Source organism: Trichechus manatus, unplaced genomic scaffold (genome assembly GCF_000243295.1).
Source record: "Trichechus manatus latirostris isolate Lorelei unplaced genomic scaffold, TriManLat1.0 scaffold00067, whole genome shotgun sequence".
NCBI lineage: Eukaryota > Metazoa > Chordata > Mammalia > Sirenia > Trichechidae > Trichechus > Trichechus manatus.
The window spans coordinates 8,203,619-8,219,414 of NW_004444003.1; positions in this window are offsets into that span (position 1 = coordinate 8,203,619).

A 15,796-nucleotide genomic window follows, 5' to 3' on the forward strand; every position below is an offset into this window, starting at 1 on the left:
GTGGGGTTGTTAACCAATGTCATAAAACAGCATGTGTGTTACTGTTACATGAGAAACTATCTGTTCTGTAAGCCTTCACCTGAAGTACAATAAAATATTAAAAAAAAAAAAAAAAGAGTTAAGAAGCAAAGATGTCACCTTGAAGATTAAGCGCTGCCTGACCCAAGCCATGTTTTGGATCACCTCATATGCATGCAAAAGCCTGGCAAGGAATAAGGAAGACCAAAGAGTTGACAAAAAATATTGAATATACCATGGACTGCCAGAAGTATGAACAAATAGGTCTTGGAAGAAATACAGCCAGAACGCTCATTAGGAGCAAGGATGGCAAAACTACATCTCACATACTTTGGACAAGTTATCAGGAGGGATTAACCCCTGGAGAAGGACATCATGCTTGGTAAAGCAGAGGGTCAGAGAAAAAGAGGAAGACCCTCAACTAGACGGATTGACACGGTGGCTGCAACAATGGGCTCAAGCATAACAAATGTTGTTAGTATGGCACAGGACCAGGCAGAGTTTCCTTCTGTTGTGCATAGGGTTGTTGTGAGTTGTAACCAACTCGACAGCACCTAACAACAACAAGCTCATCACATATCTAAACAATGGCCCATTCTTTTATCCATCCATCATTCTATCTTGTTTTTTGGACTCATTTCCATGTTAATTGCAGACATCTTTATACTTTTCCCTAAATACTTGAGCATGAATATCATGAACTAAAAAATAATATTTTAAAGTTCTTTTAATATCTAATTCACATACAGTGAAATGCACAAATCTGAAGTATACATTCACTGGGTTTTGAAAAATGCATATACCTATATATCCAAACCCTCTTCAGAAAATAAAACATTATCATCTCCCCATAAAGTTCCCTCATATCTCTTCTGAGTCTATTTCATATATTGACCTCCAAAGGAAACCACTCCTCTGATTTTTTCCTTAGATAAGTTTACACAGAATTTCATATAAATGTAATCGCACAGTACATATCCTTGGATTTTTGTGAGATTGATATGTTATGCTTGTTAATTTTTGTTGCAGAGTAGGGATCCATTGTGTAAATATAAAATAATATAGTATCCATTTTATTGTTTCCAATTTTTGTCAATTATGAATAAAACTGATATAAACATTGTTACTAAAGTCCTCAATATGAAACTATGTTTTCATTATTTCTGGATAAAAACCTAGAATTTGAATTGCTAGGTCATAGTGTAGGCTATTGACTTACAAGAATCTGTTAGAATTCATTTCAACATGGTTGTATCATTTTACATTCCCATCAACAATGTATGAAGTTTGGGATTTGTTCCACATCCTTGCCGGCATTTAGTGTTATGAATCTTTTTAATTTTAGCCATTCTGGGGGATGCATACTGGTATCACTTTGCGGTTTTAATTTGCATTTCCCTGATGAATGCTTTTTCATGTACATACATATTTGTATATCATTATTTTGTGTGTGTGAAGCATCTATTCAAATATTTTGTCTTCTTTTTTATTGAGTTACTTGTCTTTTTATTATTTAGTTATAGGAGATCTTTATATATTATGAACATTAGTCCTTGCCAGGGATATGTTTTGCCATGAATATAGCCATTCCAACTCTTGATGATTACTCTCTACAAAGTGTAGCTTTGTACATTGATTGAATCCAAATTATTTGTAACTCTGAATGCAATATGCATGTTCTAGTCAGGATATAGTTGGATATTGTATTTTAATCTAGTTCTACAATCTCTGCCTTTTTGTCTTGTGTGTTTAGTACACTCATTTTTAATGTAATTATTGATATGTTTGAAGTGATGTGTGCCATTTTGTTATGTTTTCTATATATCTTGTGTTTTTATTGTGCCTCTGTTTCTTTTTAAATGCCTTCTATTGTTTAAGAAAATATTTTGTATGCCATTTTAACTCCTTGAATTTTTAACTTTTTTTCTTTTTTTAGTTTATTCTTAATAGTTACTTTTGAGATTACCATCTACACCTTTAACTCATTGCAATTTGCTTTCAGTTGGTAATGACTTAATTCTCATTAAATATAACACCGATATAATCCCATTTCCTCTCTTTGTGCTATTATTATCATATATTCTGCATTTATATACTTTATAAGCCAAACAACGCAGTGCTATAATTTTACTTTAACTCATGATATGATTTTTAAAATATTAAGATATCACAAGAAAAGAAGCACACACACACACACAGAGTTATTCATATTTGTCCATATATTTGCCATTGTGTTCTTCATTCTTTTCTGTGGATCTGGTTTACTATCTGGTGTCATTTCTTTTAAGCCTGAGAGATTGTCTTTATATATATATATATATTTTTATATATATATATATACACACACACACACACATATATATATACATATATATGTGTGTATATATATATAGATAGATCAGTTAGCAATTGATTGTTTTTTGTATATCTGGGTATGACTTCAATTTAAATTTAGTTTTGAAGAATAATTTCACTGGATATAGGATTGTGGGTTAACAGTTTTTTGTTTTTTTTTTTCACTTCATTGAGTATATCATTCAGCTACTTTTGGTCTCCGTTATTTCTGATGAGAAAATTTTCTTATTTCAAGGTTCTCTCATTGACTTTTATTATTTTGACTACAAGGTGTCTATGTGTGATTCTCTTTGTATTTATCTTACTGGGGTTCATTGAGCATGTTTGATGTGTAAATTAATGTTTTTTAATAACATTTGAGAAATTTTTAGCCACTACTTCTTAACATTGTTTTTCTGTTTCTTTAGTTTTTTCTTTCCTTCTGGGACTCCCATTACACATATTTTGGAAAACTTGAAATTTTCACCTGTACCTCTGAGATTTTTTTTCTCTTCAATATTTTTCTCTCTGTTCTTTAGATTGGATAATTTATACTGACATATTTTAAACATCACTAAATTCATTTTTCTGCTACCTCAAATATTTTGTTAAGCCTATCTAGTGCATTATTCCTTTCAGCTACTAAAGAACTTATCTCTAAAATTTTAAATGTTTTATAACTAGCACTAGTCTGTTGAGATTCCTAATTTGCTACAACATTGTTAGATTATTTTTATGTCTTTTTTTTTAACATATTTTTTCTTTCTTTAACATTGTTACAATAGCTAATTTTAAGTATTCATTTGATCATCCCAATATATGGGCTCAAAGTCAATTTCTACTGACTTTTTTTTTTTTTAAGCTGAATATGTGTCAGATTTTCCTTTTGTTTACAATGCCAGCAATTGCTTGTTGTAAACTTAACATTTTAGATAATATCTTACAGCAACTTGATTTTGTTTTCTTTTATCCTGCTTGAGGTGGTTGGAAGGTTTTGTTGTTCTTGTTTGTTTTATTTTGTTTAAATAATCTGCCTGAGCTTAAACTCTAAATTCTATCACCTCTGTGATATAAGGTTTCTGATGTCTCTGCTGAGCCTCTTAGTTTGGGTTTTGTGTCTGCAGTTTGGGGGTCATCCAGTAATTGGAGCATAGATTGTGTTCAAATACTTTGAACTTGTAAGACTTCTAACCTCTGCCAACAAAGCTAAGTGTGCGTTATGTAATAAACTAAAATTTCAGCCACTTCACAAATCTTCCTTGCTAATAGCTCTTGAGTCTCCCTGGCACATGCATAATTCAGACCTTCTAGGATCTTCCCATTATATTTCTGGTTGGTCCACCAAGATAGCAACTTTTGGCCAGCTAAGCTGTAAATGTTTCTTGTCCATTAAACTGGAACACTTTGAGAGTAAAATAGAGCATTTTAAATCATTAATCCAGGAAAAAGTAAAATCTGGGATGGTATTGGGCAAAGAAGATGAATGATCACCTATCTGGAGGCAATGTTGTCGAGTAGAGGGACAAAGGAGAAAGGAAAGATCTCTGGTTTCTTTGACATTTATAAGCCAGACTGAGGAACCCCGAGACTCTTTGTATAAAATTGCCTTCCACTATTCATTATAAAATAGAGTTTTCTTTTATTTCTGATCCCGCTTGTCTTAGACCTCTCAACTCTTGATTTTATTAATTACATTGTTTTACCCAGTATTCGTATGGTATCACTGACCTAATCTAATTTAAATAAGTAAAACTAGCAAGTGTTTGACGTATGTATTGTTTAGGAATGCTTCTATACACATGTAATAAATAACATTATAGATAATGCTAAATTTTCTCATGATATTTTCTGGTTCCTTACCAATTTAATTTCAGGTTAAGAATATTACCTGATGGCCTCAAATTCTGTAGTTCCATTAGAGAAACTGTGGAATTATTCCCTGGAAACTCCTTCTGATAGGAATGTGTGTTTGGAATTATCTCCTGTAGATTGTGTTATCTCTGTAGCTTCAGCAGCAATCTAGTGACTCTCTGAGGTCTCACAACTTTGAGTTATTGCAGACATTAATTCATTGATTTAGGATGGAAGCAAAAGAGTAAAGACAAATTTCCACCTAGTAAAAATATCTTCATTCCCAAGTTTGCAATCTGGATTTTTGTTAGTGAAGTTCATTTGCCTGTAAAAGAAAGAAAAGGTAACATCATTAAATATCTATATATGTATTATAACATTTCTTCCCTTTATTTCCTTTCACAATGCTGAATAGATTGCTTTAGCCTATCAGTTCAATAATTTATTTCTCTTATCATAGTATTTTACTTATATAAAATAAGAGAACACCTGGTCTACGACATAGCATGACCGTAGAAGATGAGTTTATTTGAAGTCTGAAAACATGCTTTGAAAAATGTGATACTACTATCCCTTTTTATATAAATGAATGATAATATTTTAACAACTTCAGTTCAATTGTGACATTGGTTTTATTGGCTCAAAATGTCTTTTTTTTTTTTTTAATAAGCAAAACAAAGAATTTAAACTGAGGAGAAAAACTTTACTCTCTTGATATTCCTATGCAAATAAAAATTAAATGAAACTATACCAAATCACTATCAGCTTGGTATTCGGGACTCTTTTAACTGGTGATTTATTTCAATGTTCAGTCAGTTCAGTCATTTGTCAAGTAACTAGCGACACAGTTGAAAGCTTTTGTTACCATTTTAATGATGCTTTAAAAACACCATACTATGTTATATGGGCAATTGTTTAAAGTAGAACATGGAGTAGTTTCACAAATCCAGTCTGTTTTAATCCTCAAAACAACTGCTAATTAGAAATCTGTAGGGAAAGGCGTCTGAGGGAAAAAATGACAAACTCATATGCTGTTAGGAGCCCAGAACTCATCTACCATTTATATATACACCTCTTCCATATTAGGATTCCAGGATTTAATAGAATAATTGTTTATTTAAAACTAACCATTCTGATCAATGAATTGCTGTATTTATTGCTGAAGTCATTATACCATTGTATATCTCACACACATTATGATGGTAGTATTTAAAATTTTACATTACAAGAGTAATTTAGGAATGCAGATACATGTACAATTCAGCTATGAAATATAAGATGTGAAAATCAGTTTTCAATGTGCAACAATTTGAGTTTAATTCTGATTTATATTCTTATGATCCATTGTATTTCCAATGTGTAAATAAAACTCCTCCATAGCAACTTGTCATTTCCATTTTATATTCATTCATAAACATGAATTGTGAGCTACTTTGCTTTTTAAGTTTATATCATTTTAGTTAATTTTTATTCAAATTTTGCTTTCCATACACTATCTATAGATTTAAGCTTGCCATATATTCAGGTTTCTCACTGCATAATAAACAGCAGAGATTCATTAAGTTAATAAATCAATATTCACATATGAACTTATTTCCCTGATTTAAACAATTACTCATTTTTCCTCTCATCACAGGAGCTCCAAAAATGTCTCAAATGTCACTGTATCTGCCAAACTTTAACGAAGATATCTTGTAATATTTCTAGTTGATTTTAATTAATCACTTATAGGTTTTAGGGTTTATTTCTTTGTTTTTCACAAATGTGTTTCTACCATGGGATTTTCTGCTTTTTCTGTGTTGGATACTCAGACATGGCTTTTTAACTCAGAGTCTTCCAACTTTTATTTTCTGAACTCAGGAATTCTACCTAAGGGCTCATTTAAAAATAAGATTTTAGCTTTTCCAAACACATACTACTTTAAATCTATAATATTATGAACTACTTATTTATGAAGTTGTAATACATATGAGGAAAAATCAAAAGCTCAGTAACTCATTAATTTAGTGACTAGGTATTTAAAATAGTATTTTTATTTATTTCAAAATATTTTAATATTATGAGATTATAAGGAAGAGTGATAAGGCATTATTTTGGATAAATATATGAAAATTAAACACATTAATTAGCATAAATAAGAAAATCTACAACAGGAAGAAGTACATGAAAGCGTCAGGTTATACATCACGGTTCCTCAATAAGTGGCACAGAATTAAAGACATTATATAATGATGTTTCATAGTAAGCAACCATTAAAATTAATATTCAAAGTTTATTAAAAATAAATAATATTTTGGGAATTCTGTACTTTCGGCTGCTCATTTTTTCTGTAAACCTAAAACTGATAGAAAATAAAGTCTATTAATTTTTAAAAAATGAGAAAAAAATTTACAAACTATTTTTTAAAGAGAGCTAATAAAGCAGATCACATAGTAGAACACTATTTATGTAAAAGAGTTGAATACATAAAATAAAAGATGTAACTGTGGTAGGAGAAATGGGGCCAAAAATATCAATCATATCAAAAATTATAAATGAGTTCAATGCATACATTAAAAGAAATAGCTTTTCAAATTAACTAATCAAGTAAGTAAGTAAGTAAAAAGTAAACAGGATTAGAAATAAACCCATTCATCTATGGTCAATTGATTTTCTACAAGGGTGCTAATTCCACCATTCAACGAAGGAAGAACAGTCTCTTTAATAAACAGTACTAGGACAAGTGAATTTCCACATGCAAAAGAATGAAGCTGGACTCATACCTCACACCATATACAAAACCTAACTCAAAATGAATCAAGTACCTAAATTTAAGAACTAAAATTATAAAACTTCTAAAAGAAAACATAAAGGCAATGCTTAGGGACCAAGTTTTTAACAATGAATTTTCAGATATAACACCAAAAATATGAGAAACAAAAGACAAAGTAGAATGGCCAACCTTTTGGTTAGCAGCTGAGCTCTTAACCAGGGCACCACCAGGGCTCTAGATAAATGAGACTTCATCAAAATTCAAAACTTTTGTTCATCAAAGGACTTTGTCACCAAAGTGAAGATGCAAACTAGAGATTGTGAGACATTTTCGGGAACCATATATCTGATAAGAGTTTAATACATAGAATATATAAAGAACTGCTATAACTTAACAAAAACACAACCCAGTCAAACAGTGGGCAAAGGACTTGCACAGACATTTCACCAAAGAGGATATTCAAATGGCCAACAAACACACAAAACGAAGTTCAAAGTCATTAGCCATTAAGGAGATGCAAATTACAACCACGAAATACCATCTTAACAGCCTTAGAATGGCAATGATAACAAAAAAAAAACAGGTATCCGTGAGGTTAGGTGAAATAGGAACCCTCATGCATTGCTGGTAGGAAAGTAAAACGGTGCAGGCACTGTGGAAAACAGTTTGGCAGTTTATCAAAAAATTGAACATAGAACTACCATATGACCTAGCAAATCCACTCTTAGGTATATATCCGAAAGACCTGAAAGCAGCAACACAAACAGACATATGTATTCCAGTGTTCGTTGCAGCATTATTCAAAATTGGCAAAAGGTGAAAAAAAACTGAAATGCCCATCAACTAATGAATGGAGAAATACGATGTAGTATATACGTACAATGGAATATTACACAACCATTAAGAGAAATGAAGTCCTGATGCATTCCACAACATGCATGAACCTAGAAAACATTACGTTGAGTGAAATAAGTTAGTCACCAAATAATAAATATTGTATGATCTCACTTACATGAAATATGCAAAAAATATAGAAGCCAAAAATTATTAGTGCTTACCTGGACTTGGGAAGGAAGGGGAAAGAAGGAGTTTTGCTTAGAGTTCATCAAATGTATGTTCACGGTGGTGGAATAAGTTGGAAAATGACAGCAAGAATGATTGCACAACTAGAAGAATGTAATCAATGTCACTGAATTATACATATAGAAATTATTGAATTAGTTTTATGTTTTGCTGTGTATATTTTCACCACAATCAATTTTTTTTTTTTTAAATCACAATGAGTTGCCACTTCATTCCCCACTAAGGAGGTTATGATAAAAACAACAGACAGAAAACAACAAGTATCAGCAAGGATGTGGAGAAATTGGAACGCTCATCGATTGCTGGTCAGATTGTAAAAAGGCACAGCAGCTGTGGAAAAGTTTGGCAGTTCCTCAGAAAAGTTAAACATAAAATTACCAATAACCCAAAAATTCCACTCCTATGAATTACACAAGAGTCTTGAAAACAGAGATTCAGACAGATACCTATACACCAATGTTCATGGCAGCATTGTTTACAATAGTCAAAAGATGGGAACAACTCAAGTGTCCATCAACAGATGAATGGATAAATAAAATGAGGTACATACATACAATGAAATATTGATCCACCATAAAGAGAAATAAAGTCTTGATACCTGTTACAACAAGGGTGAACCTTGAAAACATTATTATGCTGAGTGATGTAAGTGAGTTACAAAAAGACAAATGTTGTATGATCCCACTTACATGAAATATCTATACTATGCAAATGTATAGACACCAAAGTTTATCAGTGGTTACCAGGAGTGGGAGAGAAGGGGAAAGAAGGAGCCATTGCTTACCGGGCACTGCACTTCTGTTAAGGGTGCAGAAAAATTTGGAAACAGATAATGGTGATGATTGCACAATATGATAAATGTAATTCATGTCACAGAATTGCATATGTAAAAATGTTGAAATGGCAAATTTTTGTGTTATAAATTTTATATATATAGATATATAATTTTAGCTTAAAAATGTAAGCAACAAACATTTTCAGTATGAATAGTTGACAAGGAAGTAAAATTTTATAAAGCAAAGAGCAGAAGAGGTAAGCATAAAGGTAGATACATATTTGTAATAGGAGATATGAGTACACTGCTCTCCATTTGAGGCAGATTGTTCACAGAGTAAGCAAAAACAATTAGTAATAATTTAGAAGACCAAAACAACATAATCGATAAATTAATTAATAATGTAATCAATAACAAAATGCATTTTGTTGTCAGTTAAATGAAACTTTTACCAAAATTTACCTTATAAATCAAAGGAGAGATAAATTTGAAAGATCAGAAATAATACAAGCAAGTTTATTTGCCCACAAAGCAATAAACTAGAAATTATTATCAAAAGTCCTTACATATATTATTCAGAAATGTTTGGATTAAACGAGAAATACAAAATGAAAATAACAATACTCATATCATTATTTTTAAATATCTTGAAAATAATGACAATAAAGGAACTAAGATAAAAAGATCTGATTCAAACTTTACCAATAATCATACTAAGTATGAATGGTCTAAATGGATCAATTAAAAGACTGAGATTGGCTGACTGGATGAAAAAGCAAGACCCAACTCTATGCTATCTATAAAAAAATCCACTCTAAATATAAAGGTTAAATGTACATAGCTTAAAAGTAAAAGATTGGAGAAAGTAAACCATGCATCCGCTAATCAAAAGAGAGCTGGAGGAACCATATTAATTTCAGATAAAGTACATTTCACAACATGAAATGTTATCAAGGATAGAGATTGAAATTACATAACGATTAAGGCTTCAGTTTTCCAAGAAGACATAACAATTGTAAATGTGTATGTGCCTAACAACAGAGGTTTATAACATAAGAGGCAATAGCTGATGGAACTGAAAGGACAAATAGAGAAATCCACAATTATGTTTGGGGACATGAAAACTCCTCAGTAATTGACAGGACCAGTAGACAAAAGTAAATAATAGTATAGTTAACCTGGACAAAACCATCAACCAAATGCACATAACTGACTGTCATAGCAGAAGGTACTTTCTTTTCAAGGGCATAGGGACCATTCACATAGACCACATTCTAAGTTATAAAACCAACCTTCAACAAATTTAAAAGGATAAAAATTATAGAAAGCATGTCTGCAGACCATAAGAGAATTAAACTAGAAATCAAAAATAGAAAGATATCTGGAAAATTCACCAAATACTTGAAAATTAAATAATAAACTTCTTAATAACTTATGAGTAAAAGAAGAAGTCTCCAGGAAAATTAAAATTATTTGAGCTAAATGAAAATAAAAAATACAACACATTAAAATTTGTTGGATACAGCTAAAGCATTGCTTGGAGGGAAATTTATAGCATTTAAAATGCATGTATTAGAAAATAAGAATGATCTAAATCAAGAAACTAAGCTTTCACTTCAGGAAACTAGAGAAACAAGATAAAATTAGACCTAAACCAAGTAGAAGACATAAAATAATAAACATTAGAGCCAAAATTAATAAAATTAAAAACAAGAAGAAAATATGAAAATCAATGAAACCAACAGGTGGTTCTTTTAAAAGATTCATAAAATTGATAAATCTCTAGCCAAACAGACGAAGAGGGAAAAAAAAAGTGGGAGAGAAAAAAAGAAGACACAAAACATCAGTATCAGGAATGAAAGAGGAGGCATCATTAACGATTTCATAAACAATTTAAAAAAAATAAGAGCTAATAGAGTATTACAAATAGCTCTATGTCCACTGAAAACTTAGATGAAATGACCAGTCCTGTGAAAGACACAAACTACCAAATGCGCGCAAGGATAAATAAATTGAACAGTCCTATCTATTAAAGTATTGCATTCATAGTTTAAAAAACCTTCCAACAAGAAAGCTTCAGGTCCCGATTGTTTCAGTGACAAACATTTAAGGAAGATATAATACCAATTCTATGTTATTTCTTCCAAATTAAAAAGGAGAAGCAGTTTTAAATTCATTTTATAGTGCCAGCACGCCCCAAATAACAAAACCAAAGATATAAGAAAAAAACAAAGAAACAAAAAATCTACACACCAATATACACCATGAATCTAGAATAAAAAATCTTCAACAAAATATTAACAAATAAAATTCAGTTATATATATATAACTGGGGTTATTCCACCATTCCAGGACTGGCTCAACTTCTGAGAATTAATCAGCATAGTTCTTCATTCTGACAGACTGCATAAGAAAAAAGCTGTATGATTATCTCAATAGATGCTGACAAGAAAAAAAAATGTGAAAAAATTCAACATCTATGTACGTTTGAAAACTCTCTTCAAACTATGTGCATACATATCTGGTTTAATTTTTTTCATTTTAGAGACATTAGATGATACATTAATTTACTTTTAGATCGATGAGATATTAATTTACATTTAAAATAACAACAAGAAAATTAATATATTTCTTCAGTCAATGCTTATTGAGAACCTCTTATTACAAGGTACTATGGTGGAGGGGAGTCCTTGGGTGACAAAAATGTTTTAGTAATCCACTACTAACTGAGCGGTTTGTGGTTCAAACCCACCCAGAAGCACCTCTGAAGAAAGGTCTGGAGATACGCTTCTGAAAGTTCACAGCCTTGAAAACCCTATGAAGCAGTTCTACTCCACACACATGGAGTCACCATGAGTGGGAATAGATTCAATAGCAACTAACAACAATGCTAGAGGCTGTAGACATGTGACAATAGTTGTTCTTGTTAGGTGTCTTTGAGTTGGTTCCGACTCAGGTACCCTATGTACAACAGAACAAAACACTACCTGGCCTTGCTCAATTGTCACAATCATTGCTATGTTTGAGCCCGTTGGTGAGCCACTGTATCAATTCATCATGTTGAGAGTCTTCCTCTTTTTCACTGACCCTCTACCTTACTAAGCATGATGTCCTTCTCCAGGGACTGGTCCCTCCTCATAACCTGTCAAAAGTCTTTGAGATGAAGTCTTGCCATCCTCACGTCCAAAGAGCACTCTGGCTGTACTTCTTCCAAGACAGACTTGTTCATTCTTCTGGCAGTCCATGGTATATTCAATATTCTTCACCAACACCATAATTCAAAGGTATTAATTCTTCTTCAGTCTTCCGTATTCATTGTCCAGCATCCATATGCATATGAGGTGATTGAAAATATCATGGCTTGGGTCAGAAGCACCTTAGTCCTCAAAATGACATCTTTGCTTTTCAACACTTTAAAGAGGCTTTTTGCAGCAGATTTGCCCAATACACTATAGAGACAGGCATAGTACTTAATTTTATAAGGCTTACTGTTTAGCAGATAACAGCTATTGAAAATAATTACACTAAAAGGGATTTAACTATAACTGAAGTAAATCTAGAAAAAGAAAGTTACTGGGAAATAGAACTGAACTGGGTCAAGAAAAGAAAGTGTCATAGAAGCTGAGATGTGAAGCTTTAGAAAGATTTAGCCAATCAAAGAGGAGGAGGGTTATAATTTATACAAAATAAACAAAAAACTTAAAGCTATTGGGCTGTGTAGCACCTGAATCGGTTTAAGGTCTTGAAATATGGGAGATGAGAATACAACCATAGGTAAAAGCCATGTCACTGATTTGTTGACGCTGCTAATTTTAATAATATTGGACTTCAATCTAAATGCAGTGAGATGCTATTCCTACCTAGATTTAATCATTTATTTATTCATAATCAGTCAGCCATTGATTTGATAATTTAATATTACCATGGCCTTACAAACTGTCAGATACCACTTTAAGAAATGAGGCTACAGTGGTCAACAGGACTGAGTCTCTGCCATCCTGGAAATGAGAATTCAGTGAGGAGAGACAGACTCTACATCTAAACAAATAAGTGTGATGTGGTTAAAATATAACTGTCCTCTGATCCTACTCATTAGAACCTATTTTGCCAATCAGAAAAATAAATTTGAGGCAATGCTTGTACTACAAAATTTCTATAATTGAGGGATTCAGTGCATAAATACAAGATTACATAAAAAGTTGAGTGATATGATCACGGTTAATGTTTTTGTATTCTAATAGTTGTACCAGTAGTTTATGACTGGCCTCATTTCTGATTAGTTCATAATCTGTGCTTTACTAGTTGTTAAGTATTCTGTATACCATCCATATGCCATCTGCAGGGTAAATAGTGTACTTTAATAGATTGATTAGAAGGCTAACTGCAGGTGTCCACATGAGAGATTATTGAGTTTGGGTTATGTTAGTCCTGTATGTTTGAGAGGTGAGCAGATTTAAGCACTATTTAGAGGATAGAATCAACAGAAGGTAAGTGCAGATTGAATAGCAAATAGATGTGAAATATAGGGAGTTTTCAGATTACCATCTGGTTTCTGGCTTATATAACTGGTTAATTAGTGGTACTCTTAACTAAGAGAACACTAGAAGCACAGTTATTTTGGTGGGGAAGGTGTAATGTTTTGGATATGTTTATTCTGAGGTTCTTTGTTTATTCAATGAAGTCATTTGTTAAATTGTTGGATATATAGAGAGATCCGGAATTACAGTAAAACCGGAGAAAGCCGGAACCTGCTTAAGGCAGAAACCTGTCAGAGAAAGAAAACTCAGATATTTTCCACTAATATAGAGCAATAGAAAAGTGGTAAGACTTCACCCTGTCAAAGGCAGAAAACTTACGAGACCCAGAAAAACAAGGCAGTCCCCTAAAGTTTCGGCTCTTACAGGTTTCACTGTAGTTAAAAAAATAGTCACGTATTGGAGCTATGAGAGAGGATGAGAATTCCTAGGGAGAGAATACAACATAAAAACAAAAGATTGCCTGGGAAAAAGCCTTAAAGAAATCATTTAAAAGTCAGGTATGGAAGTAGTGTCAGCAAAAGTGATTGAAAATTTGATAAAAATATGGTGTCATGAAGCCAAGAGAGTAGAGATTTTTAATAAATTAGCAGCGGTCAACTGACTTGGAGTTGAAGAGAGGTCATATGAAATAAGAATTTTCTTTGTATTTTTCATTATTTCTCCAAAAATATATTAAATATCTGCAATGTTGCAAGAACTTCTCTAGTTACTGGTAATACAAAGATCATCTATTCTTGTCCTCAATTTAGTAAGAGAGAAATAAGCAAGCACATTGTGTACATTGTAATAAATTATTATCATTATTATTCAAGAATGCTTAGCATTAAGAAGAAGAACTGAAGAAAGTAAAGTGGCTAAAGTATTTTGCTATATTGGCTAGCATAATTGTACCATTTTCATTTAAAATTTTTCTGAGCATTATACTATAAAGGGCTAAATAATTCATTTACATTACATTTTGCTATGGTAATCTTACTTTGCATAATAATTTAACAACACATATTAGGCATACACTTATCCATTCAATGTCTTTCCACAGGGAAATGTACTCTTAGAATGAACCGATTTTAAATGAGAGCAGAATTTAGTATGTTGTTACTTGTGCTAGCCAAGGGAAGAACTGAGGTTTTAACTGAGACCAGAAGTCTCAGTCACAGTGTTCAGGATTGTAAGCTGCCTGAAAGCAGCTCTCCACAAACTGCCATTAATTACAGATGATAGGAATACAAATAAAATTATTATTGAAAAAATGTTGTTATTAAAAAATATGGGCAAAATATGGATCCCCTCTAACGGTGCTACTGTTTCTAGTCATGACAAATTATTACAAGATATATAACATATCTAGTCTTCAGCTAATGAACTATCATACAATACTCTAGTTGCCTTATTATTTTCACAGCATAAGACTTTAAAATAAATGAATAAATTTAGCATAATAACTGTTCTGGTAAATACCTTATGACAACTATAACTACATTCTTTATTGCAATAACATTCAATTTGTTTCTCTGAAGAAATATTAATCTGTTGCAACTACATTTGCAACTACACAGTAGGCTATTAGTGTTAATAACTTTAACATAATGTGTCTTAAATATTTATCAGCGATCCATGGAAAGTCCATGATATAATAATTTGTAGTTTTGGGGAAACACAAATGTGAATAGAGTATGCTGTGAAGACAGAGTTGGCGAGAAAGGCACTTAGCTGGCAAGTGATCATATATCAACATTTCAGAATTACTTAGCTAGTTGATAACTCATCATTGAATATGACATGGCTGCTTAAAAAAAAAAAAAGCTTCGCTGGATTTTATGATAGAAACTATATTGTATGGAGGTTTGTATGAATTTGGGGTTTATGAAGTTCTCTGGATTTTTTTCTCCTATAAAGGTCAAAACTCTTACTCTCTTTGGTCTGCTATGGGAATTAAGAATATGTAAGAGAAGTACAAAAAAAAGACAGAAGGTAGAAAATACAAGTCAAAGAATCCACTTGGCAGAAAAGAAGTGATGTGATAACTATGTCTGTTCTCAGCCAGTGTTAATGAAGAAACCTGTATTTTCAGGCCAGACTCTTGCTAATAAAAGTCAGCAGCTTCCTGAAATCAACAAAAGTGATAACAGTGAGATTATTAACATCTTTTTTCCCACTTTTAACCTACAATATTCACAGCATAGGGGAATGGAAAATCACGTGTAGTGGTAGCTTAAATAGAAAGAGGAGAGAAGAAAATTATATTTGAAAGTTAAAAATTTTTTAATATGGCAAACACTTTATTCTTATTACCTAATTATTTATCTTGTTTTTATTTTTTTATATTTTATTGTACTTCAGGTGAACGCTTATGGAACAAATAGTTTCTCATGAAACAGTAGTACACATGTTGTTTTATGACATTGGTTAACAACCCCACAAAATATTAACCCTCCAAATTCTCAA